This window comes from Erpetoichthys calabaricus, chromosome 1, assembly GCF_900747795.2.
Source record: "Erpetoichthys calabaricus chromosome 1, fErpCal1.3, whole genome shotgun sequence".
Classification (NCBI taxonomy): domain Eukaryota; kingdom Metazoa; phylum Chordata; class Cladistia; order Polypteriformes; family Polypteridae; genus Erpetoichthys; species Erpetoichthys calabaricus.
Window position 1 is genome coordinate 21,723,954 of NC_041394.2, and position 20,423 is coordinate 21,744,376.

The window sequence follows — 20,423 nt, forward strand, 5'->3', positions numbered from 1 at the left end:
GTAAAGTTTGAAAAGGCATTTGTGAATATAACTCCATATTGTAGTGCAGGGGTAGGCAATCTCGGTCCTGGAGTGCCACAGTATGTGCAGGTTTTTGTTCCAACCCAGTTCCTTAACGAGAACTCAATTATTGCTGATGAAGCACATATTGCTTAAGTGACATTTTAATGCTTCATTTTAGTGGTCTCGCTTGTTAAGGTTCTCCAACCTTAATTGCTTATTTCAATCTTAAACTGCTGCATTCAGTGTTTTAATTTCTCCTTATTAGCAATAAGATGTAAAAGACAAAGCAGCCAGCAGTTCTCCAGCTAGCTTTTTTCCAATTACATCTGTGTGTGTTCATCATGCATGGTTTGATTTAATAAAACACTTAATAGAAAAATGTGACAGACTGAAAATGATCTGTTTTAGGCTTCAAATCATTTGGATGATATCCTTGGAAAGGAAAAAAATCTACGATATAAAAGCCTTACATTGCACAGACTAACAAGCCATAAAATTAAATAAGGTCTGAGATTGGCAATGATTGGTTTCTAATTAAGCAATTGGGTTGAATGAAAACCTGTAGCCACTGCGGCTCACCAGGACCGACATTGCCTACCCCTGTTTTACATCTTATTGCTAATAAGGAGCAATTAAAACACTGAATGCAGCAGTTTAAGATTGAAATAAGCAATTAAGGTTGGAGAACCTTAACAAGCGAGACCACTAAAATGAAGCATTAAAATGTCACTTAAGCAATATGTGCTTCATCAGCAATAATTGAGTTCTCGTTAAGGAACTGGGTTGGAACAAAAACCTGCACATACTGTGGCACTCCAGGACCGAGATTGCCTACCCCTGTTGTAGTGCATCCCTTGCCCATGTGATTATATCTGCGATTGATGAATGATGCAGTGCCATCTGAGGGATTAGAGATCATTGGTGTTCATCTTAGGCGTGTGCCCTTGCTCTTTTATGCACAGAAATTCCTCCAGATTCCTTGAATCATTTAATGATGTTAAGTACTGTAGAGGGAGAAATACACAAATCCCTTCCAATGTCTCTTTGATGTATATTCTTTTTAAACATTTCAATAATTTTCTCACCCATTTGTTGACAAACTGGAGATCCTCTGCACATCTTTGCTCCTCAAAGACTCAAACTTGCGTGGATACTGCTGTTGTATCAAGTCATGATTACAGTCACCTGTTGACATCACCTGTTTGAAATCACATCATTATGTAATTATTTTAGCTCATTACTGGCTCAAATTTGTGCCTGTCCCAACTTTTATGGAATGAGTTGCCGGCCAGAAATGCAGGAATGGAAGTTGGTCAGACAAAACATGAAGAATCTTGGGTTCATACTGTCTGCAATGAAATACAGTAAAAGTCAAAGTACATTTAAGAATCACAGTGTTTTTTATTTCATACTGTTCCAACTTTTTCTGATTTGGGGTTGTATATATCTGTGTTTTATGCTAGATATGTTTTTTTCAATATTACTGTATATCATGTTGTGACGGTATCATGCAGAGCATATTGTGTTGTTTAATTTTATGTACCTTATTGTGTGTATGGATGTAACACTAAGTTCATAATGCTTTCCTGTTCAAATACACTCAGAAAGTCAACAATTTTCATAGAATGTACTTACTTTTTCACATTTAAATTTGAGATATTTTCTTTTGATGTTTTGCTGCTTTTATGAGAGATGACATAACACATTTCGTTGTACTTAAGTATGAAGACAATAAAGATTTCTTATTTTTTTCTGCCAACTGTAAATTACCCCACCTTTTATTTTCACTTTACTTCTTAAACCTCCTAACTCTCCTCTCTTCTTTCAAAGACCAAACTACCTTGTAAGACACGTACATATTTGTGTAAACACACACACAAGCACACAAGCGCGTGCGCGCGCATACACTCACACTCACACTCACACACTCTCTCTCTCTCTCTCACTCTCTCTCTCTCTCTCTCTCTCTCTCTCTCTCTCTCTCTCTCTCTCACCTTTCCATCAAATAGTGAGACCTCCCACGAGCGTTTGCATTACCTTGACTCCTCCCGCCTCATCCTCCAGGTTGGGTCTTCGCTGCAAGCCTTATATGGGTATGTCGCTGACTCTTCCCCACCATTGGCCCACAGCCACATTGCAACGCCAATCAGAAAAGGTTACGCCCCCTGATTAGCAGGCAGAGTGCAAGCTCGTGCTGATATTGTCGGGGGGCGGGGTAGCTTGGAGAAATACCCAGCTTAAAAATAATAATAATAGTAATAATAAACAACACAGCGCGAGTACAGCTGCTTGACGGAGTTCGACGTAAAGATATTGTAATCGACGCTGGCCTCACTTTTGTCCTCCCCTTATAACTGGGTTCCTTATGCCATCGAATAGGCTGTAGGCCTCAGCCAGCTGTTGGACTGAATCTTGGCGCCCGAGTAAAGAGTGCAAATTGCGGCTTTGGGTATCTACCTGGAGTCGCAGCTCATGTTCACGCACATTCGAACTGGAAGGTGAGATTAACAACTGTTTCTTAATTTTGTCCTTTCTCTCCCTGTGTTAGTAAAAAGTAAATGAACAACTATTTAATAGTGCCTTTTGTGGACTGTTTACCTATTGTCGTGCATTCCACTCGCGTTGTGGTGCTGTAATCTGACAGCAACAGGAAGCTTTCCTTGAAATACATAGTAAGGCCACATATGTGTAGATTGCAATGATTTAGTAACAAAAGCCACGTCTTAACTTTAGGAGAGCTGCAAGGGCCGAGAGGTGATTTACTATCGTATTCCTGATGTCGCGATTGTTATCCGTCAGTTTATTTTTTTTTTTGTGGAGCTGTTAACAAGACGCAACGTGACAATGCGCTTTATCGCGTCAACCTGTAAAATACGGTACCACGGTTGCAAAATTATGAATAAAATAAATCTGTAGTGCAAACAGAAAGTAAATGTGTAAGTATGCAGTATTCACAGAAAAGCAAGGGAGAGCGTGATGAAGAGAGACATTAAGAGAATCAAGTGTAATGCGCTATATAAAAAAAAATAACAGGTAAGGCTGCTGTACAGAAAACCCCTGCAGACACAATTTTAGAACGTTAATGTACAAAATAACGTTTGGAAAAGCAATTGAAAAGGTTTTGTACATTTTTAATGTTTATTACACAAATGTTAATCTTGTAGGTTACAAGTTTGTGTTTCTCAGAAGAAATACATCCGTCATAATAATGTTGACAATAACAGTCATTTATGTTTTTTAAACTGTTTAATTCTTAAAAATCCTTTTAATTGTTGATATTTTAATTCCATATTTGAATTGCTGACTGGTACTTAACAAGGTTTAGATTTTGCAGTATGAGGTATTGATCTTCCTGCATCCAAAGGTGACCTGAAAGAAAACTGCAGCATCGTGACATTTATGCTTTCCATTTTTGAGAGAGAATTTTCCTAATGTGAAATGAGACGCCCTTTGGCTTCAATCCACAGCAGCCTACCTCTTGTAGTGACCCTTTAGTTTCAAAATACAAGTGAAGACAATGGGCTCTGTAACACTGGAAAATCAGTAATCTGAAAATGTGTGCAATCTGCTCTGTCTCCCTCTCAATTAGTCTTCGTGGTGCTTTGGGCTAAGAAATCATGTTATCTGCCTGTGATTTTTAATTTTAATTATATTCAACTGTTGTATTGCGGTACTTGTTTCCTTTTAAAGTAAACTTTCTCTTCCCACTCATCTGCTGTATTTCAAAAATAGTCATCTTCAAGCATTTAATGTTTTAGTTTATAATTAACTAGATTAGCAGCTCTTCTTGAATAGGTCACAGAGATGAAATATGAGCTCTGCACTTTTGTGTAAAGGTATACAGGCACGCTTTTAATCTTGTAGTTGACTATCCAATTGCACTTTGTTCCTTTGTTTCACCTGCCTTGTATTTTTGATCATAGAGTTTAGAGATTAAAATATAAAATGCCTGTCAATTCTCTATTCATTAAAAGTCGTAATTGACTATATATTGCAAATTCAGACAATTAATGTCCAAGCGAAGAAGCTTTTTCTGTTATTTGCAGGAGGTTGCATTGTGAATGACACAGTGGTGCAGTTGTTTGTATGGTTATCTTACAGCTCCAGCAACCTGGAAATAAAGTGAAGCCCAGTCACCATCTGTCATGGGTTTGCATGGAGTTTTATCTGGGAATACCTCCCTCTTTCCCCTCATTCCCGAAGACCTATGTTAGGGTAATTGGAGCTTCTAAATTAGTTTAGTATGAGTGAGTGGCCCCCTTTACACCTTTTACTTTTATGATTGTATAGCACTGGACCACATTAGAAACCAAGTGTAAATGTTCTTGTGTTAAAATCACTTGGACCACTTTTCAGAGGGTAATCCATAAATGGATGGCACCACATTTAACACAAGTGTGCAAGGAAAAAGTATTTTCTATCCACATACAATTTTGTTTGAATTTTACTTGGGAGAAATAACATCTGATTTTTCTATGTGGAGACAGTGCAAATAGTGGAGATGTGTTCTGAAGCCTGGTCTGAATGTAACTTGTGTAAATTGTGTCCAAATTCATGATGTGTGTAAATGCCAAGTACCATTGAGTGGTGAGTTCATAAGTTTGGTCTTGACTGACCTACGTCCCTGTCCTTATTTGGATTCTGCATTGTGCTCACAGGCCTATGTTAGAATGAATGGCTTCCTTGACTTGTAGATTTATTTTAGAAATTAAATCCATTTGCTTAACCTGTGTCATCTTCCCCGACACGTCTAAGTTGCGTATTTCTGTGAAATGACGACAAAATATATGTTACTGGCAATGTGTGAAAAGCAGATATTGAAATAGATGTTTTTTGGCAAAGTATAAAATATCTTACTTTAATATGCTACAGTATATGCTTTCTCTAGACATTGTACAGTATATAATACCTAGGCATTATACAGAATGACTTGCTTGCTTGCCTTCTGGCATTGCGTAGAATGTCTAGGAAATGTTTGGAATTTTAATCGTTTCATACTTTGACGTCCCATTTTCGACTACTTGTAGATTTCTACATACAGTGATCCCTCGCTATATTGCGCTTCGCCTTTCGCGGCTTCACTCCATCGCGGATTTTATATGTAAGCATATTTAAATATATATCGTGGATTTTTTGCTGGTTCGCGGATTTCTGCAGACAATGGGTCTTTTAATTTCTGGTACATGCTTCCTCAGTTGGTTTGCCCAGTTGATTTCATACAAGGGACGCTATTGGCAGATGGCTGAGAAGCTAGATTGCTTACTTTTCTCTCTCTCTCTCTTGCGCTGACTTTCTCTGATCCTGACGTATGGGGATTGAGCAGGGGGGCTGTTCGCACACCTAGACGATACGGACGCTCGTCTAAAAATGCTGAAAGATTATCTTCACGTTGCTATCTTTTGTGCAGCTGCTTCCTGAAACGACATGCTGCATGGTGCTTCGCATACTTAAAAGCTCGAAGGGCACGTATTGATTTTTGACTGAAAAACAAACTCTGTCTCTCTCTCTCTCTCTCCCTCTCCCTGCTCCTGACGGAGGGGGTGTGAGCTGCCACCTTCAACAGCTTTCAACAGCTTTGTGCCGCGGTGCTTCGCATACTTAAAAGCCAAACAGCCCTATTGATTTGTTTGCTAGAGATTGTTTTCTCTATCTATGTGACATTCTGTGCTCCTGACACCCACTCCTTTGAAGAGGAAGATATGTTTCCATTCTTTTAATTGTGAGACAGAACTGTCATCTCTGTCTTGTCATGGAGCACAGTTTAAACTTTTGAAAAAGAGACAAATGTTTGATTGCAGTGTTTGAATAACGTTCCTGTCTCTCTACAACCTCCTGTGTTTCTGCGCAAATCTGTGACCCAAGCATGACAATATAAAAATAACCATATAAACATGGTTTCTACTTCGCGGATTTTCTTATTTCGTGGGTGGCTCTGGAACGCAACCCCCGCGATGGAGGAGGGATTACTGTAATGCCTAATTTCACACATTAATGGTAAGATATATACATGTCTCAGTTCATTGAGTTAGCTTTTAGATAACTTCAATAAATATCTAACATTTTCATTTGATTCTGTGTTTGCATTTTACATTGTTCATATTTTAAAATGGAAATCTTACTTATTTAAAAAAAAAAAAAAAAATCTATATATATAATAAAAATATAAAAAAAAAATTCTTCTGTGCCCCCTACTTGTAATTGACACTTCCCTTTTTCCAAAAACCAGGTTTTCTAGGTACTTCAAGTTTATGTGAGAATTTGTTTTTGCCACATTGTGGTCTTTTCTGTCACATTTGTTGTCTGTAACAGTATTTGTTAACCATTTGCAGTGTGTGTAATGTATGCCAGCCCTGTCTTTCTATTGTTCATTTTTAAAATCTTGTACTGTCTGACCAGCATATGTTTTTGAAAGGTGCGATCTTCTAGAATGAACATTAAAATAAAACTAAAATTGTATCAATTGTATCAATCAATTGATCTGTAACTAGTGTGTTCTACTAGATTCACAGCGGAATACAATTCATGGTTTTATTAATTGTAACTTTACTCTTTCTTGGAAAATACTTGCATTTTATAAAATTTAAGGCGGGTGTAACTCATTTTTTAAAACTGTTTTTAATTATTACAAGTGATGCATCTGAGAAAACTGCAGTTAAGTTAATAACCTCATAACACGTGGGAATAGCTTGTGGATCATTTGAATGTTTTCCATTCGACTGCTATTGATTATATGGCTCTTTAGTCATACATGTAACCACTCCCTATACACTTCTGGAATATTTGTTTACTATCAGTTTTTTTCACTAACATAAACCAGTTCTGGCTCAATGGTGTTGCATTTATTGTGAGCTTTGCTCTGTCCATTGAACATTTGTAAGTTTAGGCACCAAGTTAACACTTACTTGAATAAAATCGGTTTCCATATTTTTTTTGAATGAATTTTTTCAGTAAATAAGCACTTAGTTTAAATTGGAATGTAGGGAAGGAATATGTCTGCATCCAGTCCTATTCTTGGAATGCCCTCATGAATTTTGATGGTGATTATGATTTGAACTTTTTTGCTGATAGGTGTTCTAATTCACTGGTTACATTTTGAGCATCATCCAAGGGTGCTTGGGTTTTACAACAGTGGTATCTGGCAATAAAAGTGAATTCTACATATATAAAAATATAACGCACAATGAGGTTTTACAGTATATTTTATAAATATTTCACTGCACTATATAAGTGTTAGACAGAAAATTTAAATGGGATTGAATGCATTCCAACTTCATAAACTGAAATTTGTTATAGAAAACAAATATTAAATAAAAAAACTGTAAAAGCCAAACGCATTCTTTCAGGAACCTGTTAGTCAACCAGTGCTGATGAAGACATAAATTGGTAGTAAGTTCAGGTGTCTCTTCATACATTTTTTTGTTTCATAATGTCTCAGCCTTGATTTGCTTACGGTAAGTTACTGTACAGTTTGCCTTCTGTGTTGACATTTGCTTTTTTATTAATCCTTACAATCCAAAAAAACTTGATAATAAATCAGTTGGTATCTTTGTCTCTTACATCTTGTTGCAATGCTTCACATCATTGTTCTTCATGGTTGTTTGTTTTTAGGATGTTAAGTTTTGGACTTTAGCCATTCTAAAACCCTGGTCTCTTTCCTTTTCTGCCATTATTGTTTAAGGTTTGCTAGTGAGTGCAGGATCATTATTCTGTTGCAGATGGCCTCACACTTCCTCCACAACACTCTGTTGGTATAAATAGGAGTTAAAGAATAACTTTGGTATTTTCAGTAATAAAAGTCAGTATTTTTTTTCACAGACATGGTGTATATTAATCTGCCACATGAACTTGTATTCTAAAGTGAAGTATGTTTATAAATTTTTGAAAATAACTGCTCTTGTGCTTTGTCATGGAGGTTAAGTGTACATGAGTCTCATTATAAAGAAAATCTTTAAAACTTGCTGAGTAATCCCACTTTAAAGTACCAAAGGTTTCAGTTTATGAAAACATGCCCTCTGCGTTTCTGAGGCATGCTTGTGACAACAAAAATAAACTGAAAATAATACATTTTATCAGAGATTCTTGGTTTGTATTTTCTCAAGGTAATGAAATGTGCCTTGCTTGTTTAACTTGTTGCAACAGCCATTGTGGGTGGGTGGTGTTATGACAACCCAAATTCAAACCCAGAATATTGTATTTTGTTACTCTAGCCAACAAAGTGTGATGCATGGCACGTGGCAGCATAGTGAAAAAAGCTTTTCATTGTACTCTTGTACATGCAACAATAAATATTAACCGATTATGCTGCATTGTGTTTTTGATTAAAGCTTTAGATTTTTGAAAGAGCCAAGTCTCCTGCTTGTACCACTTTCAGTAGCATGTCATTTACATGCATGATTTAAAAAAAAAAAAAAAAAACAAAAAAAACTGAAAGGCAGAGCATGAGATTGATTGGTTTGTGGTGCTTCAACCTACTCCGAGTCTTGTTAGTCTTGCTTTTTTCTTTATGCATGATGAATTCCTCGTATACCTCTAGATGTGGAAATTAAAGAATTTAGAACGTTTTTGAGCAAGTAAATCTAACACTTTTCTGCTACCAATCATTAATCGCACTAGATCTTTTTTTCAAGTAAAAATATACACATTTACTAGATTTATACAGGATGTGTTTTTCCTTCAGTATATCAACTAGACATTCGTAATTCATAAAACTTGAGGTGTTTTCATAAATACAGATTACCATTTTAATTCTGTAGTACTTGTTTCTTACTAAAGTGTTGTGATGGGTGGCCGGCCAAATATTCCGGCCCACACCTCCAGGCTGCCAGATGGAGCCCTCTCAGCAGCATGGAGGTTCCCCGAATTCCAGCAGGGCCTTATGGACCTTATAGTTTTTATAAACAGCCCTGCTGGATACCATAGGGACCACCAGGAGCCGCTGTAGGGGAGTGCTACGTGCCCTATAACCTGGACGTACGTCCTGGTCACATGAACAGTAGAAATGACATGCTTCCGGGTTGAAGAAAAGGCGCTTTTATCCGACCCGGAAGTGTTCACGGTCACATGGACAGAGAGAGGAATGCTTCCGGGTCACGGACTATATAAAGGACTGAGAGAGACCAGAACACTGAGCTGAGCTGGGAGGAAGGGTGGCTAAGTGTCTGGGAGAGGAGGATTGTGTATTAATAGTATTGAACAGTTATTGTATGAGTAGTGTGGAGTGGAGGGAGCTTAGTGCACTGTATTATAATAAAAAGTATTATACTTTTACCTGGTGTTTGGCGTGGTACCTGAGGGTTCAAGAGGTCGATAGCGGCCTGTACTGCTACAGTGTGTAAAGTATGACACACAGAAACAAGTAATAAACACGGTATTAATCTTTAAAAAAGCCACAAATGTATGAAATGTTCAAAAGGGTTTTTTTTCATATTATTAAGAAGACACAAGACTAACATGCTTAACAGGTTTATAAGTTAAAGACACATTTTGCTGTTAAGCTAACAAGCCTATTGTTTACTAATCAACAATTTCAAATTTCTTATCTTTTTTCCAATTAAAAATGTAAGCTCCTGTGCTTAAAACAAGCTATGTGTCCATTTTAATTTAACAGACAAAATAAAGAGGCCTATATTCATTAAAGTAGTTTTTCTTGCTGTTTGTCTGATTGCACAGGACAGCTTCTCAGATTCCTTTTTCTCAGTTTATTATTCCACTTTCTTTAACGTAAAGGCTAAGCTCTTTGGTAAAACGAGCCTTGACTTGCTACTCTTTGTTTACACTGCAGGAAGTTTGGTGGCAATTAAAAAAGGTGTGAGCTGTTTCACCTACCATAATACCTTGTGTAAAGGATCACAACTAAATTACCTTAAAGCTTAGAAAAGCAGGATCACACTCCTTTGTTGCCTTAAATCTTCTTTTAGACCTTTTTATGCTTCTGCTTAAAACACCTGTTATTTTGTTTGGGTACCCTAGTAGCCAAATTTATTATTGCCTTCCACTGGAAAACTCCTGAATGCGTTACTGTTGACAACTGACAGTCCTCCTTCTATAACTTAATACATTTGGAGTTGTCCACAGTGCGGGTTAATGGTGCTTCCAGAAATGTAATTGAAGCTTGGTCTGCTGTTCGTCACTTTTGTAAATCTTGGCCTGTAAAGCCTTGACTTTGTCTTTCTGTGATAAAATTCTTTAGCTCGTTTTTTTTTTTTTTTTTTTTTTTTTTTTTAATCTTACCCCTTTGGTGGGAGAGGAAGGGTTAGGTTCCTTTGTTTTGAATGTTTGTTTATTGTTATCCTGTCATTTTTGTCTATTATTATGTACAGTAATGAAAAGTGGATCATCAAAAAAGAAACTGGGGCTGAAAAGATCAGTTTTTGTAATTGGCCATTTTACAAATCACCGTTCAAGTCTTTTTTTTTTTTTTTAGTGAAAATAAGGCAATTTAGTCTGGTGGCTGATCGATCAGAGCATCCCTACCTTTTAGTGTCCATTCAGTTCTTGCAACTCGATAGCATGCTACATGCGTGCACTCCCTTATTGAAGCACATGAGGTTGCAGGCAGTCTGCAAAGTAATGAAATTGGCTTTCATATGGTGAAAGAATTTAGGTAATTGTGTGACTTTTTTTCAGTTATCCACAAAACAGAGATAGTAATACACAATATTGACATTCAGTAATGCCAATAACCGTACTTGGCCTATGATTTTTCTAAAGTGAATCCATACCCCTGGTGCAGTGGTGGAAGACAAACTGGGAAGGTGGCAAAGTGAAATGCACAGCTGGTCACCTTTTTTTGCCTCCTTAAAATGTTTTACAATATGTGTGTAATCTCAAGATGTGGATTAATACTATTAACCTTTATGGATTGAAAAATTGTTGAATACGTTTACAGCTTTTCTTGGTAATAGGTGCCTGGTACCCTTCACCTCCATTGCAAAACACAAGAACTGGCTAGTTATTTTTTTCATTTATAAAATATGCTTATTTTTTTAGAACATAATTTAATGTGACAGACTAATACATACCATGATTGTGAGAAAATAACTGACTTGAAAAATACCAGGCCTATCCTTTACTGGAGGAGGTGGTGATTGATTTCAAGATCTAGGGCCTATAGCTACAAAATCACCTGAAATTCTCACTCCTCCACCACCATGTCTCATATTAGTGTCTTGTGTTAATATGTTGTTTACTTTTTGTGAAGCATAACATTGTGCATAGTGACAATTTCATTTCATTTTCATTTAGCTAGATGATATTGTTTTAGAAGTCTTGTGGCTTGTTGTTAAGATACAACTTTGGAAACCTAACAGTGTTGCCATTTTCTTTTTAGAGGGTGAGTACTTTCATCTGTCTCATCCTTAACATAGACCTATGTTTTTCAATTTTCTTCTAATGGTAAATTCTACTACAGTTCATTAGCTTGTTGATAGAGGCCAGTAGATACTTTGTAGCTTGTGGGCTCTTGCAGTTTTGTAGAGAATTGTGTGATCATATCTTTGGGTGAGTTTGCAATGGGTGTGCCCACTCCTAGTAACATTTACAACTGTTTTGAATACTTAAAAGTTGTAAGTAGTCAGTCTCATTCTAGAATGATGGATTTAGGATTATTTGTCTTTATAGCCCTTCTCTGAGTGACAAGCAGTAACATTTCCTTCTCTGGGATTACTGCGTATGTCTTTTTTTTGTTCTACTTTAAATTGGTGTGGCAGCATTTCCAGATTGATAAGTAGTTAAAGAATACATTTGGTATTTTTTATGTCAAAATTGTAAAGTATTATTATTAAATATTTATGTAGCACTTTTCACTACTCAATGTGCTTTGCAAATTCCACACAGACATATTGCTGTTGGTATAAAGAAGCCTTAGTCATATTTCTTCACATGCTTCTGCTGAATAATTTATTGGCTGAAAGTGTGTTTTGAAAGCTAATGTGTAGCATTGTTCATAATGGTATTCAGTTTTGCTTTCCTTTCTTTCATTTGCCACTATGACATATAAATGCACAAAAGTCAAAGTTCTGAATTAGAATGGGAAACAAACAGGAAAGAATAGAAGGAAGATATGAACATGTAACACAATTTGAGTAAACTTACTTGCAGAAATACCAACAAATGTAGATGCTACAGTCACCCAAGACAATAAAGATCAATGAATAGGGTAATACCGGATTTAATTATTTGTTTTTGGAAAAGACTTGAGGAAAAGTTAAGGTTGTCTGATCTTTTGGCTTCTGCATAAATAGTATGCTAGCTGGACGTTTGCTGTTTCTTTGAAATTTTGTCTGATTTGTGGATTAACTAATAACTCATCAACCTCTCTCTCTCTCTCTCGTATATATTGCGGCATAATTTTCAAGAAACCCTTTCCCTTTCTTATTGGTAAATTCAGACGCATTTGTATCTCACATGCTAACAAGAATGCTAGCTGCAACTCCCATTCTTAAACTTTGCCCAGTTACTAACAAACTCTTCTCACATTGTGAAATACCCAGTTCAAAGAAGAATTGTAATGAAAAACGTGATGGTGCTTTCTTGAATGATTGAGTATAAACACTTGAACTATGGGAATTCAGGTAAATATTAATTAGCTGTTTAGCCTCACAGAAAGAAACTTTTCTTTATATAAATAGATGCCAGTAAAGAAGAAAGATAATTTCAAACCGTCTGTAGGACCCCTTTCTTTGAAACTCTCAGATTTATAACCTAGTGAGATGATAGCTATATACAGTTAGGTCCATAGATATTTGGACAGAGACAGCTTTTTTCTAATTTTGGTTCTGTACATTACCACAATGAATTTTAAATGAAACAAGGTGCAGACTTTCAGCTTTGATTCAGTGGGGTGAACAAAATGATTGCATAAAAATGTGAGGCAACTAAAGCATTTTTTAACACAATCCCTTCATTTCAGGGGCTCAAAAGTAATTGGACAAATTAAATAACTGGAAATAAAATGTTCATTTCTAATACTTGGTTGAAAACCCTTTGCTGGCAATGACAGCCTGAAGTCTTGAACTCCTGGACATCACCAGATGCTGGGTTTCCTCCTTTTTAATGCTCTGCCAGGCCTTTACTGCAGCGGCTTTCAGTTGCTGTTTGTTTGTGGGCCTTTCTGTCCTAAGTTTAGTCTTCAACAAGTGAAATGCATGCTCAATTGGGTTAACTTGACTTGGCCATTCAAGAATTTTCCACTTCTTTGCTTTAATAAACTCCTGGGTTGCTTTGGCTGTATGTTTTGGGTCATTGTCCATCTGCATCATGAAACGCCTCCCAATCAGTTTGACTGCATTTAGCAGACAGTATGTCTCTGAACACCTCAGAATTCATTCGGCTACTTTTGTCGTGTGTCACATCATCAATAAACACTAGTATCCCAGTGCCACTGGCAGCCATGCATGCCCAAGCCATCACACTGCCTCCACCGTGTTTTACAGATGTGGTATGCTTTGGATAATGAGCTGTTCCACGCCTTCTTCATACTTTTTTTCTTGCCATCATTCTGGTAGAGGTTGATCTTGGTTTCATCTGTCCAAAGAATGTTTTTCTAGAACTGTGCTGGCTTTTTTAGATGTTCTTTAGCAAAGTCCAATCTAGCCTGTCTATTCTTGAGGCTTATGAGTGGCTTGCACCTTGCAGTGCACCCTCTGTATTTACTTTTATGCAGTCTCCTCTTTATGGTAGACTTGGATATCGATATGCCTACCCCCTGGAGAGTGTTGTTCACTTGGTTGGCTGTTGTGAAGGGGTTTCTTTTCACCATGGAAATGATTCTGCGATCATCCACCACTGTTGTCTTCCGTGGACGTCCAGGTCTTTTTGCGTTGCTGAGTTCACCAGTGCTTGCTTTCTTTCTCAGGATGTACCAAACTGCAGATTTTGCCACACGTAATATTGTAGAAATTTCTCGGATGGGTTTTTTCTGTTTTCGCAGCTTAACGATGGCTTCTTTCACCTGCATGGAGAGCTCCTTTGACCGCATGTTGTCTGTTCACAGCAAAATCTTCCACATGCAAGCACCACATGTCAAATCAACTCCAGGCCTTTTATCTGCTTAATTGATAATGACATAACGATGGACTTGCCCACACCTGCCCATGAAATAGCCTTTGAGTCAATTGTCCAATTACTTTTGAGCCCCTGAAATGAAGGATATTGTGTTCAAAAAAAATGCTTTAGTTGCCTCACATTTTTATGCAATCGTTTTGTTCACCCCACTGAATTAAAGCTGAAAGTCTGCACTTCAACTGCATTGGAGTTGTTTCATTTAAAATTCATTGTGTGGGTTGGTTTCGTCCGTTTATAGGAGATGGACGTCTGAAGCAGAGCTCCGCTAGCAGCGGCTTTATTTTCCCACGTATTTCATATTATTTAGAGGTATCCTGTATTTAACCCGACCAAGGAACTTCCACTACAATATGCAAGCATGAGTAACAAGAAGAAAAGTCAGAAAGAACCGGAAAAGAAACTTAAAGCTGCATTGAAGTCCGGACAGACTTCCGGCCTGAGTGCAAGTGTAAGGTATGGCATCACGGAAACTGACCTGGAACAGGCAGAAGAGTGCGCAGAATTCCTGGGGCCCCGCTCCATTGTATCGTCTCCAGTCGAGAGTGAAAATGGGAGCGAAGGCGCAAGTGATACAGGTCGCGAGGGATCGCCGATTTCTGAGGATCATTCGAGACTAGAAAGGGCTCTGCAGGACGTGCTCTCATCTACTCATCGCGAGCCTGTAACAGGAGCTGCATTTTCACTTGCGGAGCACGAAAGCAGAAGCGAACTGTCCAAACTGAAAGAGATGATCGCTACACAGATAGCTACACAGAAAGAGATGAACACTACACTGGCCACTGCCATGGTTACGGCCATGAATGAGCTTAAGAAAGATAACACAAATGATCTTAAGAAGGTGGCCACTGAGCTCAAGAAGGATAACAAAGATAAGGAAACGCGTCTATTTGAACGTTTCGACGTGAACTTTAAAGGCATGTTGGAGAAATTAGTGGAACACATTGAAGAAACTAACTCCAAACTGAAAAGGCTTGATGATCATATTAATGACGTTTCAGATCAGCTGGAAGACGTTAAGCAGGGACTCACGGCTCGAGTGGAAACAGCGGAACAAATGGCATCTAACGCCGATGAAAAAGCCACAGCTGCGAACTCGGAATACAAAAAACTTGGAGACAGACTTGCAGCCCTGGAGGATGGGTGCAGAAGAAATAATATAAGAATTGAGGGTATACCTGAGAAACGAGAAAGCTCAAGCCCAGTGAAATTTGCAGTAGAATTACTGTCTAAAATAATTGGAGATGACTTTAAACTCGACAATGAGATAGCCACGGCTTATCGCACAAAGATACCAAGCGCCTTTAAATCTAGGTCTTTTATTGTCCGCTTCGAACGACTAAGATGTAAGCTTGATGTGATGGCACTTCTCAGACACAAGCAAGAGATTATATTCGAAAATAATCTTATTCGTATTTTTCCCGACTTCTCACCATCAACAGCTGCAAAACGCAGATCCTACAACGACATTAAAAGGATGCTACGGGAAGCCGATATCAAATACAGCCTCTTGTATCCTGCCAAACTGAAAGTGGAAGTTCAAGATGGACATTATATTTTCTTCAGCAAAGAAGAAGCTGAAAAAGAATTAAAGAAGCTGTTTCCGACACTTTTTTGAAAGTTAATTAAAATTAAAGAGCCGTATTCTATCAAGGCATGGGAAAGACCTATGATCTGATCGCTGGATCCATGTTTAAAGAGACTGGTATTATAATTATACATCTCTTATTTTCTTTTTTTTTTTTTTTGTTTTTATCTGGACTTTATATGTTATATGTTTATGTTTTAATCAGAGTTATAGAGTTATAGACGTGAGTGTGAAAATGTGGAAGTGATTAAAGTAGGATTCGTTTTATTTATTTATTTATTTTTCTTTTTTTTTATTATTTATTTATTTATTTATTTATTTTTATTTTACTATACCTTAAAGTAGACTGTTTAACTTCATACCCTTGGTTTAATGCTTGTTCTACTATTTATACAATTACCATTATACTATTACAGTATGAATTACCAGGTTTATCCTAGACTAGTTTTTAAAATCACTCCCAGGGTTGTTTTTTTTTTTTTTTTTTTTTTTTTTTTTTTTTTTTTTTTTTAATCTTAATATCTTAACTTAAAAGCGCTGAAGATTATTTCAAGCTTAAATATTGTTAATGAGAACATTTTCGGCAGATAGTATTAAGGATTTAACTGTAAAAGATATCTCTGTTTTAATTCTGTAAGGCCGCTGCAGGGTGGGGTTTGTTTTGTTTTGGACGTGCTCTGTCTCTTCGTATGTCAGAGGACTGGAACATCGCGAAGTGGGGTCTAGCCTCATGTGGGGAGGCAAAATGGGGGGGTGGGGGGATAAAGGGGGGAGAGAAGGAGAGCAGGTTATATCTAATCTATTCTTATAATCCTTATAATTATAAATATCAATGCAGCAACAGGCTAACATGCAACAACTCCTGGGGAATCTTGAAACTAAGATTAAAACTGCCATATTACCAATTAAAACTATAAAATGACATTAAAAAATCAGAATCAATGTCTCCATGATGGGACAGTTAACTTTGTGAGCTGGAATGTTAAAGGCCTGAATCACGAATTAAAGAGAAAGAAAGTATGCTCTCACCTAACAGGCTGAAACGCTAAAATAGTATTTTTTCAGGAGACCCACTTACTAACCAAGGATCAGTTCAGATTACAAAAAGACTGGACTGGCCAAATGTTCCATTCTAGCTTTATAAAGAAAACTAGAGGGGTGGGAATTCTTATACATAGAACAGTTCCATTTGTAGCATCAGAGGTAGTGTCGGACCCTGAAGGGAGATATGTGATGGTCATGGGCAACTTATATAACAGTAAAATGATTTTGATAAATGTTTATGCACCCAATGTTGATGATAAGGAATTCATGCAAAATCTATTTGCATCCATTCCCAATGTGAACACTCATAAAATTATAATGGCTGGGGACTTTAATTGTGTTTTAAATCCACTCTTAGATAGGACTCCTGTGACAGGGGGGACGACATCTAATACTGCAAAGATAATTACACAGTTTTTAAATGATCACAACTTATCAGACCCCTGGAGGTTTCTTAACCCAAACTCAAGAACATATTCGTTCTACTCACCAGTGCATTATAGCTACTCAAGAATTGATTATTTTTTTATAGATAATAATTTCCTGCCTACAATTAAATCATGCAAATATGACACAATTGTTATCTCTGACCATGCCCCTCTAGTCTTGGAGCTAAAATCAATAAGCCCCTCGTACTCACCTCGCAGATGGCGTCTTAACCCTCTTTTATTGGCAGACGAGAACTGCACAGAATTTATATCCAAACAAATCAGCTTCTTCCTAGAGACAAACACGTCTACAGAGGTTTCTGCAGGAACACTCTGGGAAACTCTAAAGGCCTTCTTAAGAGGCCAGATTATTTCATATCTTTCCCATAGAAATAAATTAGAAACCAAGAAAGTGTCAGAGCTAAGAAATGAAATTACTAGAATAGATGAAGAACAAGCCAGGCGTCCAAGTGAAGCTCTTCACAGGAAAAGGCAGGCCCTGCATATAGAACTTAACATCTTAACAACTAAAGAAACTGAACAACTTATTTATAAGTCTAGACAGCATTACTATGAACACGGAGAAAAAGCTAATAAGCTTTTAGCTCAACAAATTCATAAACAAGAAGTTCACAATGCAATACCAGTAATCACCAACAAGAATGGAGAAGAAATCATCGACCATAATAAAATAATGCACACATTTAGAGATTACTATAAGTCTTTATATTCCACTGAGCCCAAAGAAGACAACACACAATCTAATGCATTTCTGGATAATTCACAAATACCACAAATAGATGCTTTAAGTGCTGAGGAACTAGATAAACCTCTAACGCTAACAGAATTACTAGACGCTATAAAGTCACTACAAAGCGGGAAATCATCAGGCCCTGATGGTTACCCCGTAGAGTTTTATAAGAAATTCTCCACTCAGCTAGCTCCACTCTTATTGGTAACATTTACAGAAGCTAAAGACCACCAAATACTACCTCAAACATTTCGACAAGCATTAATCACCGTCTTTCCTAAACAAAATAAGGACTTGTTACAATGTGCATCATATAGACCAATTTCACTCCTGAATAATGATGTTAAGATACTCTCAAAAATCCTAGCTAGAAGGATGGAGAAAGTGCTGCCCTCGGTAATATCACAAGATCAAACTGGATTTATTAAAGGCCGACATCTATCTTCAAATCTCCGGCGCTTGTTTAATGTTATATATTCACCAGCAAAATCAAACACCCCAGAGATATTACTATCATTAGACGCAGAAAAGGCATTTGACATGATCGAATGGAATTACCTTTTCACTGCATTGGAGAAATTTGGGTTTGGCCTGAATATTTGTGCTTGGATTAAACTACTGTATACCAGTCCAGAAGCTTCAGTTTGTATTAATAAAATTTGCTCAGACTACTTTAAACTAGAACGTGGTACCAGACAAGGATGTCCCTGTCGCCACTGTTGTTTGCAATCGCTATTGAACCACTGGCGGTTCACTGCCGAAATTCTCATCAGATAAAGGGGATTGTCAGAGAAGGACTGGAACAGAAAATTTCTCTATATGCAGATGATATGGTCTTATATATATCGGACCCAGAAAACACTGTCCCTGCTGTTTTAACAGCACTAACAGAATTTCAAAAGATATCTGGTCTTAGAATTAATCTGAATAAAAGTACAGTAATCCCTCCTCCATCGCGGGGGTTGCGTTCCAGAGCCACCCGCGAAATAGGAAAATCCGCGAAGTAGAAACCATATGTTTATATGGTTATTTTTAGAATGTCATGCTTGGGTCACAGATTTGCGCAGAAACACAGGAGGTTGTAGAGAGACAGGAACGTTATTCAAACACTGCAAACAAACATTTGTCTCTTTTTCAAAAGTTTAAACTGTGCTCCATGACAAGACAGAGATGACAGTTCTTTCTCACAATTAAAAGAATGCAAACATATCTTCCTTTTCAAAGGAGTGCAAAGCAAGCAGTCAAAAAAAAAAATCAATAGGGCTTTTTGGCTTTTAAGTATGCGAAGCACCGCCGGTACAAAGCTGTTGAAGGCGGCAGCTCACACCCCCTCTGTCAGGAGCAGAGAGAGAGTTAGAGAGAGATAGAGAGAGAGATAAAAAATCAATACGTGCCCTTTGAGCTTTTAAGTATGCGAAGCTCCGTGCAGCACGTCCTTCAGGAAGCAGCTGCACACAGCCCCCCTGCTCACACCCCCCTACTCAGCGCAAGAGAGAGAGAGAGAGAAAGTAAGTTGGGTAGCTTCTCAGCCATCTGCCAATAGCGTCCCTTGTATGAAATCAACTGGGCAAACCAACTGAGGAAGCATGTACCAGAAATTAAAAGACCCATTGTCCGCAGAAACCCGCGAAGCAGCGAAAAATCCGCGATATATATTTAAATATGCTTACATATAAAATCCGCGATGGAGTGAAGCCGCGAAAGGCGAAGCGCGATATAGCGAGGGATCACTGTATACTCTTTCCAGTGAACTCACAAGCATATAATATTAAATTAGACACCCTACCTTTTACCGTAGCAGATCAGTTTAAATACCTAGGGGTAAATATCACAAGTAAACATAAAGCTCTTTATCAACAAAATTTTGGCGTCTGTATGGAAAAAATTAAGCAAGACTTGCATAGATGGTCAACCCTTCATCTCACTCTAGCCGGAAGAATTAACATTGTTAAGATGAATATCCTTCCTAAACTTCTCTTTTTATTTCAAAACATTTCAATATATATCAATAAATCGTTTTTTAAACAGTTAGATTCAATAATAACCTCATTCATTTGGAACTCAAAACACCCACGTATCCGAAGAGCGACCCTACAAAGACCCCATGCAGAAGGTGGCATGGCTTTACCTAATTTTCAGTTTTATTACTGGGCAGCAAACATACAAGCCATAAAAACCTGGACACAAATAAATGCACATACACAGGCTTGGTCTGCAATAGAAGTAAAATCCTGTAGTACTTCTTTATATTCCCTGCTCTGCTCTCCAATAAATGAAAGTTATCGCAAATATACTAATAACCCAATTGTGCTTTACTCACTCAGAATATGGAACCAAATTAGGAAGCATTTTAAGATGGAAAATCTTTTATCAGTGGCACCTCTGCAAGGGAACCACCTCTTTCAACCTTCGCAAGTATATCCAGTTTTTAATACCTGGAAAAGTTTTGGGATTAAAATGCTCAGAGATCTTTATATAGACAACATATTTACATCTTTTGAACAATTACGTTCAAAATTTAACCTCCCAGCTACACATTTCTTTTACT

At 37.4% G+C, this 20,423-nt stretch overlaps 1 protein-coding gene across 1 annotated transcript in view; it reads left to right on the top strand.

Moving 5' to 3' along the window:
* The first annotated feature begins 2,160 nt into the window (after positions 1-2,160).
* fbxo46 (F-box protein 46) overlaps positions 2,161-20,423 on the top strand; it is a 57,303-nt gene continuing 39,040 nt past the window's right edge. The window contains exon 1 of the mRNA XM_028796171.2: positions 2,161-2,501. The gene's annotated coding sequence lies outside the window, so the exon portion shown is untranslated. The remainder of the gene's footprint in view (positions 2,502-20,423) is intronic.